Source organism: Saimiri boliviensis, chromosome 18 (genome assembly GCF_048565385.1).
Source record: "Saimiri boliviensis isolate mSaiBol1 chromosome 18, mSaiBol1.pri, whole genome shotgun sequence".
NCBI lineage: Eukaryota > Metazoa > Chordata > Mammalia > Primates > Cebidae > Saimiri > Saimiri boliviensis.
The window spans coordinates 46,772,943-46,788,452 of record NC_133466.1 but is presented as its reverse complement, the minus strand read 5'-3'; the positions used below and the strand labels follow the sequence as shown (position 1 = coordinate 46,788,452).

At 46.3% G+C, this 15,510-nt stretch overlaps 1 long non-coding RNA gene across 2 annotated transcripts in view; it reads left to right on the top strand.

The window, feature by feature from the left end:
• The window catches only part of LOC141581980 (uncharacterized), a 1,111,619-nt gene that overhangs the window by 855,509 nt on the left and 240,600 nt on the right, over window positions 1-15,510 (top strand). For both annotated transcript variants that reach the window (XR_012514811.1, XR_012514812.1), the window contains 5 exons: window positions 6,438-6,708; window positions 8,165-8,283; window positions 9,199-9,406; window positions 9,818-9,931; window positions 14,650-14,760. This is a non-coding gene — a long non-coding RNA (uncharacterized LOC141581980). The remainder of the gene's footprint in view (window positions 1-6,437; window positions 6,709-8,164; window positions 8,284-9,198; window positions 9,407-9,817; window positions 9,932-14,649; window positions 14,761-15,510) is intronic.

The window sequence follows — 15,510 nt, the reverse complement described above, 5'->3', positions numbered from 1 at the left end:
TCCTCCTGCCAGCGGCTAATCGGGTTATTTGGAGCACCTGCTTAACACAGTGTCCTCTCCCTTCCCGGCCGGCCAGACGCCAACGTGGAGAAAGGTGGGAGCAGCGCCTCGCTGACAGCCCTGTCAGACCCCCCAGGTGGCTGCCTCATGAATGTGAGGGCCCAGAAGGTCCTCGGGAGCCCGAAGCATCTGGGGCACCTGAGCCCCAAAGTCAACGAAGAGAAGACTTAGAAACGAAGCCAAAACCCAAACCCCCAAGTTGCCTGACGTCCTTCTTCTTTAGATTAAATATAAATTAGAGTCATCCTTTTTAAAAAGTTTCTTTGTTTACAAAGCTCTTAGAAAAGTAGACAATCTTATAAAAATAGACAATCAGCAAGGCAAGAAAGTAGGCCCGGTGGCCGGGCTGCCCTCTCTTCCACTCACCAGCGTCCTCCACCACTATCATGGTCACCTGGGTTGCTGCCGTGGGCGCAGGGGCTGTGGCCAGGGCAGTGGGCAGGAGGTGTCACTCGGTGAGGCTGCCACGGCGGAGAACTGGTGGGTGCTGCAGGGCACGGAGTCTGGGGAGCTGGAGTCTGGATGCACGGAGTCTGGGTGCGCAGAGGCCACAGGCGCGGGTCATGGGCCTGTGGGTGGGGAGGGGACCGGAGGGGCGGCGAGGTCACTCGGCGGCTCCTGGTGCCTCCGCTGCCTGCCACGGCCTCTGCTCCCCACGCGCCCGCTCCTTCTCTCTGGGAAACTTGGAAAAACTCTTAATATGTGCAGATTCCTTAGGCTTTCTTGATTCTTTCCGGGCCTTAAGGTAGATTTAGAGAATTATAAATTCTTGCAACAGAAAATCTGCATTAAAAAAGTCTTCCCCGGTGATCTTTAGGCAGCTCATCTACAGACAGGTTCTTAGACACCCTGGCAAGTTTCAATGTTGAAAATTGTTTCCTCTTCCCTCAAAGCAATGACAGGGCAGGTGGCCAATGGACGGGGGCCGGAAACCGAGGCTGCCCCCGAGGGCGCGTCTAATGCAGAAGACAAGGACCGCATCCGAAAGCACGTCCCGTCCCGTGGAGCTGCAGCATTTCAGATCAATACTGCAAATACCCCCGAACTGCCAAGGAACACGGCCCAGGCACCCTCTGAGGAGGGATTCTCACTTTTAATTCCTCTGTTCTTCATCTTCTGCTCTATTGGAACCCAAAACCTTCGAGTGGATCTCTCCCGTTCTGGGAGCGCAGCTGTTCCTGGGACTCGGCTCCAGCTGTCGCCCACTCTGGCCTAACCTGGCTGTGCGGTGGAGGTGGCGGCCCCTTTAAGGCCCCGCTGCGCCTGCGCCTGGGGCTCTCGAAAGCGGGGCCGGAGCGGAGGACCAAGCGGCCGCAGGGGGGCGGTGGGCGGTGGCTGAGACAGCGGCGGTGCCGGAGGGGAGGGGCGGGGAAGGGCGGGGCGGTGCGGGGCGGAGTGGGGGCGGGGGAGGGGATGGGAGGGGCGGGGGAGGGGATGGGAGGGGCGGGGTGGGGGCGGTGGCGGGGGAGGGGAAGGGCAGGGGAGAGGCGGGGAGGGGCGGGGAGGGGAGGGGAGGAGCGCGGTGGGGGCGGTAGCGGGGGAGGGGCTGGGGCGGGGAAGGGCAGGGGAGAGGAGGGTGGGGAAGGGCAGGGAGGGGAGGGATCGGGAGGGCTGGGGAGGGGAGGGGAGGGGAGGGGAGGGCAGGGAGGGCTGGGGAGGGGAGGGGAGGGCTGGGGAGGGGAGGGGAGGGCTGCGGAGGGGAGGGGAGGGCTGAGGAGGGGAGGGGAGGGCTGGGTAGGGGAGGGGAGGGGAGGGCTGGGGAGGGGAGGGAGGGGAGGGGAGGGCTGGGGAGGGGAGGGGAGGGGAGGGCTGGGGAGGGGAGGGGAGGGGAGGGCTGGGGAGTGGAGGGCTGGGGAGGGGAGGGTGGCGCCGCCGCTGGGAGCCGCTCAGTGAGTGCGGCGCTTCTGGAAACGCGGGACAGGCGGGCGGGCTGCGGAGGGCGGAGGCGCGGGGCGTGGCGGCCGCCATGCCTGTGGGAAGTGGAGGTTTGCCGGGAAGTCCACCAGCGTTTGTGAGGTGAGGGCGCCGCGCCAGGCCGCGGGCGGGGAGTTCGGGACCCCGGCGCGCAGCTGGGTTGACGCGCGCAGGGGCCTCCGCAGCGTTTGCTGGGCGAGCCGGCCGGGGCGGCCGCCGGGCTGGAGTCCCTGCGCCGGGTTCCTCTCCCCGCGGCCGCCGCAGCCCTCCTCTCGGGGCGCCGGGAGGAATCCCGCTGGCGGGAGCGGGTCTTTGGGGCTTCTCAGATGATCTCACCGGGCGTCCTTTCACCGAAGCTCAGCAAGACTTTTGGAGCGGTGTCCTCGCTTTCCTTTTTTTTTTTGCTGGTAAAGCTGCTTTCCACAGGAAGTCTTTTCTTGAAGTGCTATCATTTCTTTGGGGTACAGTGTTGTTCACCCGAAGGAATGACTCCCAGTGCTCCAGGACGTTAAAGTGATCTGCTGGTCGTTTTAAAGCTTTGTTCTGAGCTGATACGCGTTAGTAGCTTTCTTTTGTTGTTACATTTTATTGGTAAAATTTCACCTGTGAACCAGCAGCTCGGTTTTCTATTCTAAAATGCTAGCTTTAAGATTTCTGAGAACTTTGTGTCAAAGAAATCTTTGAAAAGTTACAGAAGTCTGTGGAAGAAGTTGACAATTTGAAATGTGCAGGTGGTCGGGGGGCAGTGGATCACACGTGTAATCCCAGCGCTTTGGAAGGCCAAGGTGGGCAGACCACTGGAGCCCAGGAGTTCCAGACCAGCCTGGGCAACATGGCAAAACCCCATCTCTACTGAAAATACAAAAATTAGCTGTCTGTGGTGGTGTGTCCCTAGCTACCTGGGAGGCTGAGATGGGAGGATCTATCAGAGCCTGGGAAGCTGAGGTGACAGTGAGCAGTGATCTTGCCAGTGCACGCAGGCCTGGATGGCAGAGGGAGAACCTAAAAAAAAAAAGTACAGGTAATAAATTTATACTAAGTAAAATTCACCACAGATGAAGAAATAGAACATTGCTAGATTGGGGTATATATGTAAGAGTCACATTGTTGGTTTTAGAGGTATCAGATATTGTTGAACATTTTCCCAAAGTGGTTGTAAAACTTATCAGGGAATATTCTGCTTATCCCACATCCTTGCTGATGCTTGTCAGTTCAAAGTTATTTTGCCATTGGAGTAGAGGTGCAGTAATGTATCAGTGTGGTTTCATTTTGCCTTTTCCTGGTATTGAGGTTGAGTATTTTTTACTGCCATTTATATGTCCTCTTTTGTGAAGTGCCTGTTAAATCTCTGTATCCTGTTTTCAGGATATGCTTGTTTTTCTGTTGATTTGTAACACTTTATTCTGGTTATGTGTCCTTTCTAGGATATATACGTATTGCATTTCTCTTTTTTCAAACTGTAGCTTGCCTTTTCACTCTTTTAATGGTGTTTTTAAATGAATGGAGATTCTCTATTTTTTTTTTTTCTTTTTTAGACAGGATCTCACTCTGTTGTCCAGGCTGGAGTGCAATGGCACAATTACAGCTCATTGCAATCTCGACCTCCCAAGGCTCTGGTGATCCTCCTGCCTGAGCCCCCAAGTAGCTGGGATCTGCAGGGGAGCACCATTATGCTCAGCTCTTTTTGTATTTTTAGTAGAGATGGGGTTTTAACATGTTACATAGGCTGGTCTGGAATTCCTGGGATCAAGTGATACACCTGCCTTGGCCTCCCAAAGTGTAGGGATTACAGGCATGAGCCAGTGTACCCAGCCTGAGTTTCTTAATTTTAATGAAATTATACTTGATCAATCTTTTCCTTTATGGTGACTGCTTTTTGTGTCCTGTTAATCAATGCCTAACCTAAGAATATGAACACATTTTTTTCTGTGTTAACCTCATAGCAATTTTATTTTAGTTTATGTTTTTTTTTTTTTTTTTTTTTTTCAGACAGACTTTCACTCTATTTCCCAGGCTAGAGTGTGGTGGCATAATCTCAGCTCACTGCAACTTTCACCTCCTGGATCAAGCGATCCTCCCACCTTAGCCTCTTGAGTACCTGAGACCATAGGCATGTGCTACCATGCCTGGCTAATTTTTTTTTTTTTTTTTTTTTGGTAGAGATGGGCATTGAACATTTTCCCAGGTTAGTCTCAAACTCTTGGGCTCAAGTACTCTGCCCACTTCAGCCTCCCACAGTGCTGGGATTACAGGTGTGAGCCACCCCACCCAGCCATGATTCACTTTTTACTCTACTAAAAAATAGCCATCTCTACTAAAAATACATGGATGTGACTGTTTAATGTAGCACCATATATTGACCGGAACATCCTTGTCCTTCTGGACTGTGTGGCACTTTTTTTCATAAATCAGATGGCTGTATGATCATCTGATTTATGAAATCAGTGTGGGTCTGTTTCTGGACCAACCTGAGCAACATAGTGAGATCCCATCGCTACAAAAAATCATAAATAAAGATGTAAAATGTTTTTAAGTGGGTAGAGAAGATGGAGTCATAGGTGATAATTTATAAATGATTGTCAGTTTTTGGCTACATACAGGTGTTGGTAAGTCAGATCTGTTGGGAGTTTAGGCAACATGTATTAAGAGAATTATGTGTTCAGAATGATTGCTAGATGTTCACTGACTTCAATTAGATGTTATTTGAGACTCACAGAGCTACAGGTTTTATTATTTTATTTATTTATTTGTCTTTTAAAAAATTTTACCATCTTCCTGTCAAGGCAGTAACTCTATACTTAATTGTTCTTAAGTATACCTAATTACCAGGAAAATTTTATGGATCATATCTAATTGTTAAGCCATTAAAGGACTGACGTGATGTAATGTAGACAATAGTATTCTACATAATAGTTTCAGGACTACATCAATGAAATTGTTTCTTTTTCTTCTTCTTCTTCTTCTTCTTTCTCCCCTTTTTCTTCCTCCTCTTCTTCTTCTTCTTCTTCTTCCTCTTCTTTTCTTCTCCTCCTTCTCCTCCTTCTCCTCCTTCTTCTTCTTTCTTCTTTCTTCTTTCTTCTTTCTTCTTCTTTCTTCTCCTTCTCCTTCTCCTTCTCCTTCTCCTTCTCCTTCTCCTTCTCCTTCTCCTTCTCCTTCTCCTTCTCCTTCTCCTTCTCCTTCTCCTTCTCCTTCTCCTTCTCCTTCTTCTTCTTCTTCTTCTTCTTCTTCTTCTTCTTCCTCTTTTCTTCTTTCTTCCTTCTTTTTTCTCCTGCATATAGTTTGAACATATCTTCTTCTCTTTGCTTTCTTGAGACAAGGTTTCGCTCTGTCGCCCATGCTGGAGTGCAGTGGTGCAGTGGTATGATCATGGCTCATTGCCGTTTTGACCTCTCAGGCTCTAGCAGTCCTCCTACCTCAGCCTTCTTAGTAGCTGCAGGCATGCACCACCATGCCAGGCTCAGTTTTTATTTTTTGTATACAGGGTCTTCCTATGGTGCCCAGACTGTTTTCAAACTCCTGGGCTCAAATGATCCTCCCACCTTGGCATCCCAAAGTGTTGGTATTACAGGTGTGAGCCATCACTCCTGGCCATTTTAGTTTTAATAATTTTATATTTTTCTAATTTAAAATATTTATTATTTATGAATGTAATATTGTTATGATTATTTTGTGTTTAATCTCATTTTCAAAATAAGCTTGTGGAAATTAGAGATCTTGTTTCTTATTTACTACTGTATTCTCAGTGCCTGACCTTGCCTGGTATGAAACAGATATTCAATAAATAGTTGTTAAATGAATGAATGAACCACATTCAACAATTCTCTAAGTATCACAGCTTTCACTGTCTAACAAATAAAATAGCTTGTATAGAATAGAGTCACAGTTAACCTGCCATAAAAGGAAATGTCAATGAAAATAGACCTTTGTATGTGTAGCTGCTAAGATTTTGGGGCTTTTGTTACTGCAACATAAATTAGCAAAGCTCAGTGAGACTGCAGATAGAATATACATATATAAATAGACCAGATAGACCAGTGGATGAGATTCCAAAGATAGTTCAATCATCATTAACTAACCACACCCACACTCTCTTAATTTCCTAACGGAAAGAATGGAATTCCTGTTCACTAAGATCTGCCCCAAATATTACTTATTTTGTGAAAACTTCTCTGGCTACTCACGAATCTCCCTGCTTCAGCCTCCCGAGTAGCTGAGATTGCACGTGTGCACCACCATGCTTGGCTAACTTTTTATTTTCAGAGACAGGGTCTTACTATGTTGCCCAGGCTGGTCAGGACTGTTGATTGCATATGACAAAAACCCAGCCAATTCTAGTTCCTCACCGCCTTTCAATCTGCTCCTTTCTCAGTCTTCCCAGTCTCAACAAATGGCAGTTCCATCCTTCAAGTTCCCCAAGCCCCAAATCTTAATGTTAACCTTGCTTTCTCTCTTTTATGTCATAGCTCGTATGAAGGCCAATCATGTTCAGACCCAGGCGGAGGTTCCTGCTGACCCAGGCTCTCACCAGCACATTGTCCTTTACTGTCCTCCTGAGGGTGTCTGGAGCTTCAGTGCTGTGTGCTCTCGGCCTCCATGCTGGGGCGCCACTGACTCCTGCTGTCCAGGGCTTCCAGTGGACTCTCCGAGGCACTGATGTAGAATCTTCCCCATTCGGTTCACCAAGAGCAGCCTCATGTGGTGTGGGCTGACATGAAGAGCTGCCAGATCTAACAGGTAAAAATCACGAGGCACTGCCAGCTGGATGGGGTCAGAGAGTCCTCTCTCCATTACGATTCAGATGAGAAGGGAAGATTCCATAGGCCCTAAACATTGCAGCATGACCCGCATGTGCCACCCACGAGCTGCAGTGCGTGGTCAGGTGGAAGTTATTTGACTTCAGGAGAGGACAGTGTTCTCTTCAGGCCTTTTCCTCAGTGGCTGGATCTGCGTCCCTCTCCTCTCTCTTCCCCTCTCATCCCCCAGTCTCCATCCCCATCTCTCTCTCTGTTTCCACCTTGCTGTTCCCTTTCACCTGCTTTTAGCTCTTCAACTTTCATGATTCCCCCCTCCCTGTCCACCACATTTCCCAGGCTAAGGCTCCTGAACTGTCCTGTGTGGGGAGATGTGTCTGGATTTAGGCGGTGCCCTCTAGATGTGTCCAGGATGGGGAAACATGGCTCAGCTGCCAGTATAATGGTTTCAGAGAGTGGCCACTTTTGAAGGCCTTTCACATTTCCCATTCTTGAATTGTGTAGGACTTAAAATTGATGGGCCACAGTAGAATTCTTGGTTCCTCATGACCTTGTGGTGGTCACCTTCTTTCACTGAGCATTCACATGGTGGCTATTAGGTGCCAGGCCCTGCTCTGGGCTAGGGGCACCATAATGAGTCAATGTCAGATCACTACCCCATGGAACCCACCACTGCAGGCATAGAGAGGAGAAAGAAAGGGGCGTGGCCTGTTTGTGTTCTTTTCACGTGGTCACCTGCCAGTTCCTGGGGGAGTGGGAGCCAGTGCAAGGAGAGAAGCCCAGTGAGAAAGGCAAAGGGATGATGTCAGACCCAGGAGCTGAGGCTCACATTCCCCTGCAGCTGGGCAGCTTCTGGAGTGGACAAGGAGCAGCAGGGAACATTGTGGCCTGGTGTTCTGGGGTTCACTGTCTTATCTCATTCCTGTGGGTGCCAGAACTTGTCCAAAGGGAAGACTCAGTGTCTCTAACAACAGCAAGGCGGAGACAGAAAGTGTTTCAGAGAAGCAGGAATGATTGTCTGCCATGGAAACAGTATATGGATTTATAGTATATAAATTTATAGTATATAGTGTGTCTCTCTAATAACTAGTTAGCGTGTTCCTGTTAATTGAAAATATCGGTGGTGTAAGTTTCCTTGGATCTCCTCATCTTCATGTAAGTTTATCTGTTCCCCTATCCCTCCCTTCTTTCCTTCTTTTCCTTCCTTCCTGGGTTTTCTGATCAGGGTCATGTGAGGCTAAAATCCAGAAATGGGCTAGCTATGCTTTTTCTTTAGAGCTCAAGCTTTTATTCCAAGTTCACTGCAGATATTGGAAAATGTTTCTATTCTTGTTTGTGGGGGACTGAGGGCCCTTTTTCTGTGCTGGCTGTCAGCCAGGAGATACTCTGACTTCAGATGCCACCTGCTTTCCTCTTTACCTGTCTTTTCTGTCTTTCAGCCAATCACAACTCATGGAGTCCTTCTCAAGCTCCTTCCTTCTCTGACTTCATCTTCTCCAACCAGCCACAGAAAGCTCTGTCATGTATGGAGTGATGTGATTCAGTCCACTTCATGCAGGTAACCTCATCATCTTCAGGTCATGTAACTGTCACATAAAAACATAATCACAGGAGTGGTATCTCATCACCTTAACAGGCTTCAGAGACAAGGGTATGGCATGTTTGGGGACCATTTCAGAAATTCCATCTACCACAGTTGGACACTCACATTCCCCCATCTGCAAAATACATTCATCCTCTCCTCTAAAGTTTCCAAATTTCATGTCATTAAAGCATTAGTTCAACATGAAAAATGTCACATAGGCCACATCAGATCCAAAGTTTAAAATCTTATCTAAAACATCCACACCAGGTGTCAATGAGGCTTCTGAGGGTGTCCATTAAGTACAGATTATTGACATAATTGCCTTACCTCTGACGACCTGTGAAACTGAACAAACTGCTGATCTGCTCCTAATGTGGAATGGCGGGACAGGCACAGAGTAACAATTACAGTGATTCTAGTTCAAAAAGAAGGAACATGGAAGGGAGAAAAAAGTCACCAATCCAAAATAGTTTGGAAATGGAGCTGGGCAAAATCCAGCAGGAGGTACTTAAGTAGGATCCACAGCCTGAGACTGACCCTCCATCCTGTGGGACTTTGCTTCTGGGATCATTGCTCTGCATTTCTTGAAACCATTATTGTCTATCTTATTTCCCCCTACTCCTTTGGTTCTTCCCCTTTCTCCTCATGGCAGCATCCTCTGCTTAATCCTTGGTCCATCGCCCCCAGCAGAATTGGTCAGATAGTGCCCGTGTCACGGTCCTGACTGTCTCCACGAGGGGCTGTCCTTGTGAGCCCATGCTCCTCTGAGATCGTCTTCACTGTCCTAACCTCTCTCAGTCATGATTGCTTTCAGCTGATCTGGCTAGCTCAGGAGAAAACCTAAGACTATGGAGTCCCAGAGCCATTCTCTGCCCTCTCTATCTCCAGGAGAGGAAGAATATAACAGGGATCTTCATGGAGAAATGACCCACATGAGGGCCTGGACTCTCCAGCAGTTACAGCAGAGGAAACTCCCTGAGGAAGCATGGAGGAGCTGAATGCCCAGACTGGGAAAGCAGGGTTGTGTTAACCACTGTTTAATCCTCACATGCTCCCTGCCCCAAACTGCTAGCCAGTGAATGACAACGGACTGGGAGTAAGTAATAGGCCTATAGAACTATGATAAAGAATTGTCCAAGGAAAGACCCTTTTACTCTGTTTGCAAGGTGAAATTGCTGTATTTGATCTAAAGTTTTCTGAAAGGCAGCAGCGAGTTTCTGGAGGATGAGTTACCTGCTTTGCACAGGGAGGGTGAGGCCAAGGCTTTCGTGGTATATCTGCTGCCACTGGGTGATGAGGGAGCCTGGGAGAGTCTTAGTCTTTCTGGACTTGAGTTTTCTCATCAGTAAAGTAGGTGCTAATTGTACCTCTCTGAGGTCCCTTCCTGCTTAGTTTTCTCTGAGTCCTTGAGGGACTGAGATGGTCTTTAACACTGCCTGGACCTCTAACCTGCCTCTGACCTCTCTGGGTCTGACTCCTGACTCTGGCCCCTGTGATTCTCCTTCAGAGCCTGAGCTGAGTTCACACCTGGGAAGCTGAGAACTGAGGGAACAGATGGAAGAAAGTCAGCAGGTTTTGGAAAAGAGAAGAACCTGTAAAGGACAAGTCAGCGCTAGAACAGGTGAGAAACAAAGCAGGGGAGAATAAGGACAAACTGGGCCAGAAGCCTCAGGGGAATGGGCAATGGGCCTGTGATCATTCAACCAGTCGAGGGGCAGCGCAAGCTGAGCAGCGGGGACTGGGCAAGACACTTAATCCACAGGAGTCTTCTGACCCTGGTGAGGAAGAGCCAAAGGGGGGATCAGAGCTGGTTTATAGTGAGAGGCAGCACCAACTCCAAGAGGGGGAGGATTTGACCCTGAGCCCCACCCCAGACCTAGGAGCCTGGACCTCGGGGCTGCCATAGCAGTGGATGCTGTTCAGGTCAGTGTGGGTTAGAGAAGAACCATGCTTGGAGAAGGGTTGGAGATGTCTATTCTTACATTAAACAGCTCTGCCCTAGGTCAGGTGCCAGAGTAAGTGTTTCTTGCCAGTATATGAAGCAGTGATACACTATTCCTCTGCACTTTCAGTTGAGGAAGGTCTCTATATGATATGAGTATTTACTGGGTGTACTTGGGGTTCAAATAGTAGTGTTTCCCCAAGCAACTCAAGCTCATGAGAGAAAGAACACAATGACATGATTTCAAGAAAATATAGTAGTTCTCTGAAAGTGGTGTGTCATGGCAGCCCAGAGGATGGGAGTGTAGGTGAAGACATTGCTCCTAATGACAAGGGGAACCATAAGAGGAATTCTTCAGAGTAGTCCCGTTTTTCCTCCAGTGTCCCACAGAAGATCCTGGGATGTGACTGGTGTAGAGCAGGGGTCTACAGGTGTAGGAAGGGGGCTTGCTGCATCTTGGGAGAAATTATAGCATCCCTGGTAGGACATTTTGGAGAGGATTGTTGGTGATTGGATTGGATATCTATAGTCAGTTTTATCCTATCTTCAGTGAACACTGCTGAGACCTTCCTTAGTGCCAGACCCTAAGCTGGGAATCATGAACACAGAGATGAGTAGATATGATCTCAGCTTTCACAGAACTCTCAGTCTAGTGAATAGCGAGTTATGAGAAATGTAGTGATGGTGGCTTCATTAGAGCAAGTGGCTCATGCTGCATGGAGATGACCTCAGTGGATGACCGGGTCCCCCTTCTGGTTGTTAATCAACAGCTGGCTGACTTGCTCTGGGACAGTGACCCTGGATTTCTGCCAGGTGTCAGCATCTTAGGTACAAGCAACACCTCAGTTTTCTGTTGGGTCAAAACAGTTATCACTGCCAAGGTGATCGGAGGACACTAGTGACATCAGTAGCTACTGATGAGGTCCTGGCCAGCTAGGGAAATAAAGATGTAAGTTTAACAACAGTTCTAAATTTGTTCTTAACATCATGAACAGAGAGTATCTGTCTTCTAAGTTAAATACTTTTTAGACTTCAAGATTCACCCACGTCCAAAATAAAATCTATGTCAGCCATATTACTGCCCTGAGATGATTTTTCCCTGTCCTTACCAGAAGCCTGCACTATCTGGAGCACTGAGGCTGTCTCAAGCCAACTGATCTGCTCTCTGGATTCCAGGGACACCCGCAGAGCCAGAGGTTGAAGGCACAGGCATTGCTATCTCTGACCGTTCTGACTCCAGGTTGATCCACCCCGATGCCCGTTATTAACCACACAGTAACAGGATGCCACCAACATTTTGATTTGAGGCTGTCATGTCAGAATTTTAATAAAATTTAATAGATATTATTTTTTAGAGTACTTTTAGGTTTACAGATAAATTGAGCTGATAGCACAGGGAATTCCCCTATTCTCTCTTGTCCTCTGGAACACAATTTCCTCTATCATTAGTATCTTGCATTAGTGTGATAGATGTTTACAATTGATCAATCAATATTGGTATGTTATTATTAACTAAACTCCATAGTTTACGTTAGGGTTCATTCTTTGAGTTTTATAGTTCTGTGGGTTTTCACAATTACCTAGTGTCATGAATCCTCAGTACAGTATCACACAGAAGAGTTTCACTGCTGAAAACCTCCTTGTGTTCAACCAATTCATCCCTCCTCCACGTTTGGCAATCACTGATCATTTCACTATCTCTACCATTTTGACTCTCCTGGAATGTCCTAGTGTTGGAATCATACAGTGTGTAGAGTTTTTAGACTAGTTTCTTCCTAGCATTATGTATTTAAAATTCCTCCATGTCTTTTCATGGCCTGATAGCTCATTTCTTTTTATAACGGAATCATATTCTGTTGCACAGATATACCACAGTTTGTTTAGCCATTAACTTAGTAAAGGACATTTTGGTTATTTCCAGTTTTTGACAAGTATGAGAAAACTGTTGTAAATACCTGGATGCAAGTTTTTGAGTGAACATGTTTTCACATTACTGTGGTAAATACCTAAAACTGCTATTTGCAGGATTATGTGGCAAGGCTATTTTTAGCTTTGCAAAAAACAAAAACAAAAACAAAACAAAACAAAACAAAACCACCTGCCAAACTGTTTTCCAAAGTGACTAGCATTTGGCATTTCCACTAGCAGTGAATGAGAGTTCCCGCTGCTCTGCAACTTTGGCAGCCTTTGGTATTGTCACTTGTTTGGATTTGAGCCATTCTATTAGGTATATATTATAGTGTAGTGGCATCTCTTTGGTTTAATATGCAATTTCCTAGTGACACATGATTTTGAGCATCTTTTTCCTATGCTTATTTGCCATCCATATGTCTTTTCTGGTGGAGTATCCAGATCTTCTGCCCATTTTTAAATTGGGTTGTTTGCTTTATTATTATTGAGTTTTAAGAGTCCTTTATGTATTTTGGACACCAGTCTTTCATCAGAGCTGTATTTTGCCAATATTTTTTCCCAGTTTATCACTTGTTTATTCATTTTCTTAACAATGTCTTTCCCAGAGCAGAAGTTTTTAATTTTAATGAAGTCCAACTGATCAATTTTTTCTTTCCTGGGTTGTGCTTTTGACACTGTATCTGAGAAGTCATCACTATACCCAAGGTCACCTAGATGTTCCCCTATGTTATCCTCTAGGAGTCTTACAGTTTTGTACCTTGCATTGAAGTGTAAGATCCATTTTGTGAAAGGTGTAAAATCTGTGTCTAGATTTATTTATTTTTTACATGTGAATATCTAGTCATTCTAGCACCATTTGTTGAAAAGACTATCCTTTGCCTGTTAAATTGCCTTTGTGCCTTTCTCAAAGGTTAGTCTATTTCCGAGCTCTGTATTCTTTTCTAGTGACCTATTTGTCTGCTTTTTTTCTTTCTTCACCAATTTCCACACTGTTTGGTTACTGTAGCTTTATAATTAGTGCTGAAGTCGGCAGTGTCAGTTCTGTGGGCATTTTTCTTCTGATCTTTACTATAGAGAACCTGGTTGGGCTCCAGGTGATAAAACTTAGAAAAATGTGAGATCCCCACTAAATCTGGGCCCCAAGGAGTTTTGAATGCTCAAGGCAGGCCACCCTCAGTTTCTAGTAATCTGTCAGTACCATTTAAGTGCTGGCTTCAGCAGCTTCTGTTCCTTGTATTTGCCTGTCTGTCTTGTTTTCAGCATGGCAATTTGCCCTGTGACCTCTCTTCTAGGCCCGCTAATAAGATTTGATAATTTTCAGTTTGTTCAGCTTTTTTCTTGTTGTAAGGACAAGTGGTGACCTCCTGGCTCCTTGCAGGTTGGAGTAGAAACCAGAAATTTTATTGAACAAGTTACTTGTAATGAAAGTCAGTAATCACAAATGTAGAATTGAATAATTTCCGTAGATATGTAGAATTTTGTAGCCATCACCTCAGTCCCCTCTTAGAATACAGACTACCTTTCTTCCCTCCCCAGATTCCCCAGAGGCTCTTTGCAGTCATTTTCCAATCCCTGGTCACCATGACAGAGCCTGAACAAAATTAAAATTTGGGAAACAGACAACATTACATTTCAGCTTTTATTAGATTGGGATTTTATGTAATGGACCATTGTCTTAATCTTGTGTCAACTAGAGGAAAGATTTTATTCTTAAGGACTTTCTTTATGGGAACTTAGTAGTTAGTCTCATTTATTGCTCTCCTTGAATTGGTTCGTCTATGCTGGTAGCAGATAGTTGCAATCAAACCTTGTCCAGTGGGCAGAAGTGAAAGCGCTAAAAAAAAAAAAAAAAATCCTTCTATTAGAAATGTAGATGATGAATTTGCAGATAATGTTATGCAGAGTTACATTTGTTTGTTTTTGAGCCGGAGTTTCACTCTTGTTGTGCTGGCTGGAGTGCAATGGCATGATCTCAGCTCACTGCAACCTCTGCCTCCTGGGTTCAAGCAATGCTCCTGCCTCAGCCTCCTGAGTACCTGGGATTACAGGCATGCAGCACCATGCCAAGCTAATTTTCTATTTTTAGTGGAGACAGGGTTTCTCCATATCGGTAAGGCTGGTCTTGAACTCCCAACCTCAGGTGATCTGCCCTCCTCAGCCTCCCAAAGTGTTGGGATTGGAGGCATGAGCCTTCATGCTGGAGTGCTATGTGCAATCTCAGCTAACTGCAACTTCTACCTCTAGGGTGCAAGTGATTCTTGTGCCTCAGCCTTTTGAGTTGGCTGGGATTACAGGCATGCAGCACCACGCCCGGCAAATTTTGTATTTTTAGTAGACAAAGAGTTTCTCCATGTTGGTCAGGCTGCTCTCCAACTACAAACCTCAGGTGATCCACGCACCTTAGCCTCCCAAAATACTGGAATTACATGCATGAGCCACCATACCTGGCTGGGAGTTAAATATTTTACCATCTTTTTTTCTTTCAGAATTTGGATTGGTAACATGGAAAAGACACTTCTCACCTGCCTGAAATGCCCTTCATTATCTTCTTCTAGTTGCACGGGCTCTGAAACAGCCCTTACAGTACTCCCACAAAGGTAAGTATAACATTTTAATGTAGTCCCTTGCTTTTTTTTTTTCTTTTTTGTGCCTATAGGGATTAGCATACATGTATGTGAAAATATAAAAAGAGTACAGATAGGCACCTGTAACTAGTTTTCTGTTGCTACCTATTAACGCATTATAACAAGTTAGTGGTTTGAAACCACAGAAATCAGGAAAGATTGGGTTCTCTGATCAGGGTCTTAGGAGGCTGAAATCCAGTTATGGGCTGCCTTGTGTTTTTCATCCAGAGATCAGGCTTCCAAGTTTACTACAGATGTATCGGCAGAATTCCTCTTCTTGTGGGTGGAGGACTGAGATCCCTTTTTCAGTGCTCCTGGCTCTCAGCCAGGAGACACCCTGACTCCAGAGGCCACCTGCATTCTTTCTCACTTTTCCCATCTTCCAACCAACAACAGCCCATGGAATTCTTCTGCAGCTCCTATCCTCTCTCTGACTTTTTCTTTTCCTACCCACTAGAGAAATCTCTGACACTGAGGGAGTGATGTGATTAGATCTGGTGCACTCAGGAAAGCACAGCCTTTGTATTAGTCTGTTCTTGCAGTGTATAATTAATGACCTGGGTGATTTATAAAGAAAGAAGTCTAATCAGATCATGGTTCTGTGGGCTGTGCAGGCTTCTGCTTCTGGGGAGGCCTCAGGAAACTTACAGTCATGGTGGAAGTGGAAGCAGGCATGATCTTCACATGGCCAATGGGGGAGAGAGAGAGAGAGGAGCGGGGGGA